The 7,550-nt window shown below is 43.2% G+C and overlaps 1 non-coding gene across 1 annotated transcript; it reads left to right on the forward strand.

The window, feature by feature from the left end:
• Positions 1-5,677: 5,677 nt before the first annotated feature.
• TRNAK-UUU (transfer RNA lysine (anticodon UUU)) lies at positions 5,678-5,750 on the forward strand. The gene has a single exon. It is a non-coding gene; the product is annotated as a tRNA-Lys (tRNA).
• The last annotated feature ends 1,800 nt before the right edge of the window (positions 5,751-7,550 follow it).

Consider the following 7,550-nt stretch of genomic DNA (forward strand, 5'->3'; position numbering starts at 1 on the left):
GAAAGAAACTTTTCTCCTGAACTTGCTATCTGTCCATTGACACAGGCACAGGTGAGGGGAAAAAAGAAGATTCAGGAGGAATTTGTCCAACAGTCATTTCTCCCTCCCTCTTTCCATCTGAGTTTTTCTTCCCTACTCCTTAATAAACATGAGAAATTGTAGGAAAGGAGAACAGGCCTTCTTTGATGTGGTGGAATACTGTTGCTTCACGGTCAGCAGATCCTGACTGAGCACCTTCTTTTACTCCAGTTTGTTCCTGACTTCATCGTGCTTAAGTAGTCAGGTTGGGAGGCCCAAGTAGTCTCAAGGACCATGGTCCCAGTAATTATCAAATGATTTCTCCTTTCTGTGAGTTGGAAAAACACAAGAAAAGGTATTCACAAAAAGAAAAATTGTCAAAAAAAAATCACCAATATTCAGCTGTGAGTTGGTGTGGAAAGAAAACATACATGGAGATGGCTGGGGACTGAACTCAGGGACTCGCGCGTGCTAGGCACACATCTTACCACTGAGTTATACCCACTGCCAGCCACACTTAATGAGACTACTCTTGATACTGACTTCCAGCATGATCTGCAGGCATTTTAAAACGTTGAGTTTTCACAAGTCAAAATTCATTATGTTCAATTCTTATGTTCCTGGATTGGACCCTACCTAGTAGCTATGGCAGGAGAAGGGGTGGGGGTGGGGGGAAGGAAACTCATTCCGGACCAAAAGACTCTAAGATCTTCCAGCAGTTATTGGCTTCTTCAAGGGGTCTTTCAGTCAAATGCCAGAGTGTCAGTCAATTCCAGCCCACCATGAGGGAGAATCGTGGGATTGAACATTCTGAATAGTCTTCTGATTGTCTTCTTGAAAAGTTCTTTTGTGCCTATGAAGCTTGCAGAAAGTCACAAAAGATAGTGCAGGGGAATACAAAGATGTGTTGGGTGAGTGCTCGGAAGGAATGAGGATCCAGGTGCGGAGATAAAACTACCACCACCAACAACAACAAAAATCATTGACATCGAGCTGATACCGACTAAAGCGACCCTATAGGACAGAGTAGAACTGCCCCATAGGGTTTCCAAGGAGCCCCTGGTGGATTCAAACTGCCTACCTTTTGGTTAGTAGAAATAGCTCTTAACAAGTAGTCCACCAGGGTTTCCGAAATAAGGCTAAAGGTCAATTAATTCACAGCATTTGACTGAAACAGGAGCTCTGATGGCGCGGCGGTTAGGAGCTATAACTGCTAACCATAAAGGTCAGCAGTTCGAACCCACCAGCCTCTCATCATGGGGTAGGATCGGCTCCAAGGCAACGTGTTTATTAGACAACAGCGAAGGGCGACTAGTGCAGCCATGCTTCTTGCAAACGGCTGCGTCCCACACCTGGGTTTGGAAACGTGGTTTTGCCTACTCAAGGTTGTAGCTCTGATATTGAGAGAGAAGAAAGATGGACGGAAGCTCTTGTAATTAAAGCGTATCATTTAGACCTAATTATTTCCTTAATGAGGAAGCACAAGAGAAGAGCATAATGGGACGGGCACAACCTTCAAAACAAATTCGCTCCTTATAAACTTCCACTACGACTGGGCAAGTTCGCAAATTCCTGATGTGGTGCGACTATTAATCCAGATATAGAGAAAATCCAAGTCTTCTTGGCTGGAAGGGAAAAAAAAAAAAAAAAAAAAGAAGAGAAGGGTGCCCGAAATCTATAGATTAAGTTACTACTTTATCAGAAAGACACCTCTCTGGGAATTGGAATGCGTGGAAGAGTAGGCGCGAGGAAAGAAGTGAATAGGAGAGAGTGGCGGAATTTATGACTGTGGAAGGGAGGACACTGAGTGGAGGGGAGAAGCAGCAGCAGAGGGGTAGATGGCAGAGAGAAGAGGAATAAGGTTTGAAGATGAGTCTCTAAAAACGGATAGGATATGGCCCGTCACGGAGGCAGAAAGTGACCAAGCTTTCTGCAGGCCTTCGGGAAGAGAGAGGCTAAAGTAAGTGCTTTCAAAGCGTATGTCTCACAAAAAGATAGGACTAGTTTTGCCCAAAATTTCGCGACCTCCAGGGGAAATCGCTGAGCATTTTGGAATGTGCTCCCGTGGTTCCGTGTTTCTGGAATAGCAGTTGCTGAGATTGGAGTCTTGGGAAAAAGCCACAGGGACCCCAGGTTGTGCGGATTCCACGTGCTAGCACAGCAAGGTGAAGCTTAAAAACAGAATCCCCAAATGACTTTGGGCTAGAATCTTGTATTTGCAGCAAATTGGCTTTAGTGTGTTTGGGCTTAATATTCAAAGCAAAGACTGAAAAAGAAAGGTCAAGCAGTGACCAAGCCTTTTCGAATTGAATAGACTCTTACCGAACCCATCAAAGTCCTGGAGAGCTCAGTGCTCCAGGCCTCTAGTCTGAGGATCTAGGATTCATGACCCTGATCTGGTGTAGATGCTTTAAGTTTTCCCATAATTCTTTCTCACTCATACACAAAAGGCTACTGAGCCCACCTTTCTCCTAGAGCAGCTCTGGGAATATTTACAGTGCATTTTACTACTGACATGCTTGCTTTTCTCAATGGGAATCTGAAGAGCAAGACTTCAAATGTGGAAAGTCAGATTTGCGGTATCATTTGAGAGTTATTCATTCAATGTGCACAGCAACCTTATTCTTTGTCCTGCTGTCAAATAGATGAGTAAAATAGTGACTTAAGGAATGAGGAGGATGGCACAGTGTTGAGCGGTAAAGGTTGATGATGGAATTTAAATGTGGAAATTTTTAAGAACATCCCCAAGTCTCTGGATTGTGAAGATGCTAAGTCCTTTCATTTTGGGCAAGGAGGAGTGGACATTACTTGTTGTTGTTTTCTTTTTCTTTAGGGGCATTGGATAGGATTGAAAAGTGGAGAGAAGAGTTTGATCTGGGATTTCATTTATTCAGGATACTTACAAATTTAAGGTGCATATTCACCTTAGTGTTTGGTAAGTATGGTGATTCTTGAGACTAGAATGTTACAGAGGTCTCTTATCTGGATATTTGTGTAAAGCACGTAGCTATAGAGAAGTGAGTCTCCGCACAGAGGTAGGGTGAGTCCTGAAGACAGTGCATTGTAGTTTGAAGATTTGGAGCTCCTTAAAGGCATTCATTGAAAACCAAGCGATAAGCTTTGCCTCTAGAGTGATCTTGGACTCTGGAGTTCATACTGATTATCATTATCTTCTTGGAATTTCTTAGTAGACCTAAGAAGGAGCAACCTCCAAGTGAGAGGACTTGTATGTCTTCTTTGCCAATTTCTGTCCCAATAAGGATCTTCTCCATTTCACAGGAATTGCATGAAGCCCCCTTTTAACTTGGGAGGAGTCCATTTTTCTAACAGAACTTGCCTCCCAGCTGACCTGGAAGGCAGCTCATCAGAGCATTTGAATGTGAGAGGAGTAAAGAGAAGCAAAAGTCCCCTTTGAAGAGACCATTAGACAGATGTCAGCCACAAAGATATGCAATCATTTGTGTGTGGGTAGAACGATAGGCCACACCCAAAAAAAAAACCAAACCAAACCCATTGCCTTTGAGTCAATTCCAAATCATATCGGCCTTATAGAGCAGGGGTTAATGTGGCTCTGAATATTGTGAAGCACAATTAGGATAGTTTTGGGGTGGCTGAACTCAGGGGTTGATATTGTGGCTAGAGCAACCTGGATTCCAAATATACACTCCTAAGTTCCCAATATGGAGGTAAATTAACAATAAAGAGGCTCAGCCCATTTGAGATTTCCAAAGCCTCTTTAATGTTAATTATTGATATGTGATAGAAGAAACTTCACCTGTATCAATCCTCCCTTCCAGAAACACCTCAGAATTTAGTAGTTACTAGGAGCCAATTCAAGAATCTTCTACTTGTTGTGCAATAAGAAATAGACAACCACGGAAGGACTTGAACCCTCAATCCTCTAGATCTGGAATCAGAAACGTGATCCATTAGACCATGCAGCCAATACTGTGAGGATATGGTACAAGCAAATAAGTTAAAGTGTTGATAAGGGAACATTAGTTTTCTGTTTTCAATTTTTTAACTTTGCAATTGAAGGCAATTTTTACAACATCCAAAAAAGGAATCAAATATCATCTGAAGCCTCTGAAAACAATTTAGAATTAGTAAGCCGAGATTGTGAGATAATCAGAAGTGACATATTTCCAGGGTTCTCTCATCTAAGTCACTTATAATGATGATGCATTTTGGTGGAGAATTATAAGCCAAGAACTGAACTCTGCCATAAAAGGATACAGAACGCCAGAAACTGGTATGTTCAGATTTTTTTTCTCAAGTATAATATGGTGCTGCTCCAAGGAGAAAAGTCTGGAAGCTCAAACAAGAGCTCCCTTTGTCAGAAATGTCTGCTTTTAATGCCAGGAAAATGCTTTATTATAATCCATTTATAACAAAGAGTTTTAAAACATAGCTTTTAAAATACTTTATCCTTTACCCCCAAGTAAAAGAATGACCTGATTACAGAGGTGGGATGAGGTAGTGTGTCCCAAATCTCCCTGGGAGAGTGGTCCCTATGTGTGAGGTGCAGGTTGGTGTCTTCCAGTCTACATCAAATGTAGGGAAAGCAGACAAAACAGCTTGGAGGGATGCTTGTCTCATTGAAATGCTAACTAACCCCAAGGTATTTTGCTTAAACGTCTTTCCCTAGTTTCCCTGTGGATTGATCCACAAAACAATTCAAGATGATTCTGTGTGACCCATCCCCAACTCCGCCTTGTATATTGGTAGGGTAGGAGAGAGGAGAAATCCACAAATTCCTGAAGTTAGGTAATCACAAATTCTCTCAGTTTTCACATACTCTGGGTTTCATGGAAGTGTTGAGTTATTTGGAAGAAGTAACAATAGTCTTTCCCATTCCCTACCCTGTCTTTCCTCTCCAGAAAGGTTAAATTTCCTTCACTCCAAAACTTCCCCCTTTGTTCCCAGATGCCTTGTACAGTATTTTCTCCAGGTTTGGGTCAAAACTCAAAACTATCTTAGGTCATATTCTGGATGCTATGTACTAACGTACACTAATTCATCAAGAAAATTATCATTTTCACTTGGATCTGAATAGCAAATAGTACTCATGACATGAAGACCTGAAGGAGGAAGAGAAAAAGGAGACCAAAGAGAAGGAGGAGGAGAAATAAAATGAAAACAAGTGGCTCACAGATGGTAACGAAGGGCATCAAGAAGAAAAGCAAGCAAAGAAGTGCAGAAGACTAAACCCATACATCTTTGCTTGCCCCACCATTATGGAACATTCTGTTTGGTCTTCAGTTTTTCTCTCCTTTATCTCTTTTCTCCTCTGCCTCCCAAGGATGCAAGAAAAATGTACAAGACAATGCAAAGGAATACGAAAAAGAGTAGCATGAGTGTTGCTTTAAGAAAAATAGATGCGGGTGGGCTTGAAACCCTCTGGGTGTAGCAATGTGTCCTGAAAGCTGGTAGTGGTTTGTCTAGGTGACCAAGTCTGTTTGTGAAAGCCTAAAGAGACAGAAGACAAGACAGAAGGAAGGGAAATTCTCCTAGCGCTTATGACATCTTTTTGGAACAAAAACTTCTTGACAGGCAGGAGAATTACAAAGAAGCTATCTGGGAAGCAGGACATGAAACATAAAACCAACTGACCTACCTAAAACCTCCATTAGTTACTCAAGAAAAGTTGGATGTAGAGGCCTGGGTAGCTCAGTTGGTAGAGCATCAGACTTTTAATCTGAGGGTCCAGGGTTCAAGTCCCTGCTCAGGCGTTATCCTCATTTTACCCTAGTTATTTCCCTTAGAAGCCTATTGACATTCCACTACCCCTTAGAGGAACTCTTCCAGACATTTACTATAGGCGTCTTGACTCATCTCTTCCTGCTCTTTGCTCAACAAGAGTCAGAATAGAGCAGGTAGAACAGAGAACGGACAGAGGGTTAAATGCTTAATTAATAGCCAAAAGGTTGGGGGTCTGAACCCACCCAGAGGTTCCTCAGAAGACAGGCCTGGTAATCTGCTTCTGAAAGCTGAAAGCCTAGAAAACACTATGGAGGAGTTCTACACTGCCCACAAGGGGTCAACAAAAGTTGAGGCAGCCCAGTTCTTCCAAATGAGATGAAGGTTTCTGAAAACAAACTTCAGAGCCAGGGCCAAGATGGTGGAATAATCAGATACTTCTGGTGGTCCCTCTTATAACAAAGACCTAAAAAAACAAGTGAATCGATTCTATATGACAATCTACAAGCCCTGAACATCAAAGGGAAAGTTGAAGAATTGGACCAAGTGGCAGGGGGAGGGAGAGATTGTTGAGAAGCAGTGAGGAGTTGCCAGACCTGACCTGGTGGGAACCAGCACCCCTCAGGCCAGATCTGCTGGCACAAGCTTGGTGAGGCAAGCAGAGGTTTTAAGGACATGTTTTCCACACTGGCAGAGACTGATTGATGGAGAGGTCACTCATACTTACAGAATCAGTGAAAAGTGATGCTCTTAGCAAAAGAAAAGGATTGTGTCTAATCTAACCCAGGGGCCAAAAAAACACCCGTTTGGAAAAAACTCTCTCCCATTTAACTGATCCCTCCCCACCCTGCACTGGGTCCTAAGCAGGATTCAGTGATAGCTGCTTTCCCTGGGCCGGAAGTAGGACCTGCCTTGAGCCCTGAGCCATCCTCCCAGCCTAGGAGAAGAAACAAATTAACAAACAAGGGGGAAAAATAATCTGCCAGCTCCTGTAAAATGGGAACTCAGGGCAGAAACAGCTCCTCTGCCTAAGCATAGGCATAAGTGGTCCATGGACTTTCAAACCTGCATGGACCTGTGTGGGACCATTTCAACAGTGTAGGCCCTAATTAGCACAGTACAACAGGGTATATACCTGAAGACTAATGTCAACTGTTTCAGCTATATGGTGAAGAGTCAGGTTTGTGACTTCTGACAATGCTCTGCCTATTAAGCACGATCCTCACCTACCCATATCAGGGGCCTGAGGACTGGTGGCTTCACCTATGCGACCTAGCCACCCTTGACAGGGATCCAAGGCTAAGTGGTGCCTCTCAGTCTTACCGCCAACAGCATTGGGTGCCCATAATCTGGGTGCAAACACACCCACCTAGGCACTCTGGGAACCAGGAACACATTTTCCTCGTAGGCACTCAGGGGTTGTTATCAGTCCCCTGCCTTGCTCAGGGCATCGCCCCCTACTGCAGACTGATGCTTGTGCCTACACCAATCATACCTGCTCATCTAAGACTGTAGGTGAGAGCCTGCTCCACACACTTGGTGACCGACTATCTGGACACCTGAGCTGAATCCATACAAGTGAACTGACTCCTGGACTCATATACCTAGTAACAGCTCCAACCAACTGGTGAGAGGACATTAGAGCTTCAAAGGCATCAGTAATCAAACCAGTTCACCTGGGCAACTTATTTGGGCACATATCAAAATGAAACAAAGCAAGAAGCTAGGACACAGTAAGTAAACATAAAATAAATAAATACAATAACTTTATTGATGGCTCAGAGACAACAGTGAATATCGAATCACATAAAAAGGCAGACCACGACAGCTTC

Source organism: Elephas maximus, chromosome 1 (assembly GCF_024166365.1).
Source record: "Elephas maximus indicus isolate mEleMax1 chromosome 1, mEleMax1 primary haplotype, whole genome shotgun sequence".
Classification (NCBI taxonomy): domain Eukaryota; kingdom Metazoa; phylum Chordata; class Mammalia; order Proboscidea; family Elephantidae; genus Elephas; species Elephas maximus.